This window comes from Priapulus caudatus, unplaced genomic scaffold (genome assembly GCF_000485595.1).
Source record: "Priapulus caudatus unplaced genomic scaffold, Priapulus_caudatus-5.0.1 Scaffold827, whole genome shotgun sequence".
In the NCBI taxonomy this organism is placed as follows: domain Eukaryota; kingdom Metazoa; phylum Priapulida; class Priapulimorpha; order Priapulimorphida; family Priapulidae; genus Priapulus; species Priapulus caudatus.
Genome location: NW_014577888.1, coordinates 103,928 through 106,571, shown reverse-complemented (window position 1 = coordinate 106,571; position 2,644 = coordinate 103,928).

The following is a 2,644-nucleotide window of genomic DNA, read 5'->3' as shown; positions in this document are numbered from 1 at the left end:
GCGAGAGAGGACATCGCGGGAGGAGAGGTTTTTTTGCAGGAGAGGAAGCATCCGTCCCCTCGTGTGTATATATTTCTTGCGTTCATTATTCGCTGACGGCGTGTGTAAGTAACATCTGCATGGTCTCCCATGATGCGTGCCCCCCCCCGCGGCCCACCGCCGCAGCCGCCATCATCTTATACTGGGCCCTCGATCGTTCAGCACACATCCTCCTATACAAGGTCCTAAAAATAGCTGAAACCGTTGAACTGAAAGAGACAGATAAACGCTTCGCTAGACGTTATGTTGTTATATGTCATGTTACACGCGTATATCGTGTCATCACTGGCGCCGAAGCATGTTGTTATATGTCATGTTACGGTTTGTCTATAGTCGTCATTGATATAGCGCGCGTAATAGCTCGTGTCGATCACTGCGGGCCGACAGCAATGGGTGCTTGATATGTCCATGTTACACGCGTATATCGTGTCATCACGGACGCCGATAGCATGTTGTTATATTCCATAGTTACACGCGTAATATTGTGTCAACTCAACTGGCGCCGACAAAGTGCTTTATATGGTCATGTCTACACGCGTAATATCGTGTCAGTCACTGCGCCGAAGCCCATGTTGTATACTGTATCGTTACACACACGTCATCCAAAGCCACATCACTGGCCGTCGAAGCATGTTGTGTATATTTGGTCATGTTGGTTACACGCGTATACGTGTCATAACTGGCGGCCGAAGCATGTGTTTACGTCCTATCGTAAAAACCACCAGCGATAACCACGGAACGCCAAGAAGCGACACGGGAAAAGAAAGAGAATCAACGAAGAGGGGTGGGGGGAAGAGAAAGAGGAGAATACGGAAGGAGTTTAAGCCAGCAGGAGCACACAGTTGGTCCAGGGTAGACCGGGGGACACAAACAGAGCGATAGAGGCCGCAGAGAGTACTAGGCGCACGGGACAACGAAACAAGCCGAGAGAAATGAGGCAGAGACCGGATGGCGACGCCAACGGACAACATGACATGAGCGTGGGAAAAACAGCAGGATTCGACACAGCAATGGTAGCACGGGAAAAGAGCAAGAAGAGGAGATGCAGCACAACAGGACGAGACAGAGCCCAAGGCGGGACAGGGGAGTGGAGCGAGAGCGATAGGAAAAGAGGGTGACGGCCGAGGCGTTGAATACAGGTGAGACTACGCGAAACGGAGGAGGGCAAGGCAGACAACTAATGGAGAACAAGAGGAGAAGGGTAGGATCAAGAGACGCAATTAACAGAAAATATGAACCATACAAAAGCGGATAAAGGAAAGGTCTGTCATCACGTGTCGCAACTATTGCTACTGCACTAGCAAGGGTACTAAGCGTACTTAAATGAAGAGGTGTAAGCCGTAAACAGGTACGGACAGAGGTGGGTACAGCGCAAGCAGGAAAGGAAGGACTAAAAATACGTCTGCGGTAAAATAATATATCTGGGGCTATGATACCCTTGTTAAGGCCTAGGACACGCACTGCGATTTTTCTACGTCTGGCCACGCTGCGATAACAGCCGATCGACCAAATATTCGAGTGCCGGGTCCGAAAAACCGGGCGGAAATATTCACAGTTGAATACGAGGCGCTGGCGTCCGGGGGACGTATGGGATTCGACGAGCAGAAATACCTGGACCGGAGACGCGGACTCACAACCGCGCGGCGACCACGGCACCAGTATATTATGCGATCGCCACGCCAAGCGTAAAAGAAATTCGCGCAGTGTGTCCAAGGCTTTAGCCTGGCCTGCCGTCGACTGGGGAAGGTAGGACATACCTGAATATTGTTCACCTGTGCAGTCGCACCAGTGTTTGTCACGTAAACAAGCGGCGGGTGAAGTGTTCTCACCTGCCAGCGGCCGTGCTATCAGAGACGGAGGACCCCCCCCCCCCCCCCCCCCCCCCCCCCCCCCCCGCCCCCCCTCCCCCCCCCCCCCCACCCCCCCCCCCCCTACGCCCCGCCCCCCCCCCCCACCCCCCCCCCCCCCCCCGCCCCCCCCCGCCCCCCCCCCCCCCCCCCCCCCCACCCACCCCCCCCCCACCCTCACGTTAAGACGTTAGCAGCAGCAGGTGCGTTGTTTCACACCGCCTGCTGCTTCATAGCGTGCCTGGCGTCCTCGCGTACACATAGCTACATGCGTGCATACATATATATCAGGAGTTAATGAGACAAATTTGTCTCATTAACATCCTGATATACTATATTATATATATTATATTAATTATAATATACACATATACATAATACTACTACACACGCGCCGACCACAGACACACAACACACAACGCGCGGCGCCACACACACACACACGGCCGATGCACGGTGACAGCCAGCGGGGGACACGCAACGGCAACGCACACACAACACAACCAAATCCTGCACAGCACGCACGCACGCACACACACACACACACACACACATACACACATACATAGCTACATGCTTGCATAGCTACGCATACACATGCGCATCCATCCAGCCTACCTCTCAGTCCATCTGCCTGTCTGTGTCTGTCTATGTATATATCTATGTATGTGTGTGTGTGTGTGTGTGTGTGTGTGTGTGTGTGTGTGTGTGTGTGTGTGTGTGTGTGTGTGTGTGTGTGTGTGTGTGTGTGTGTGTGT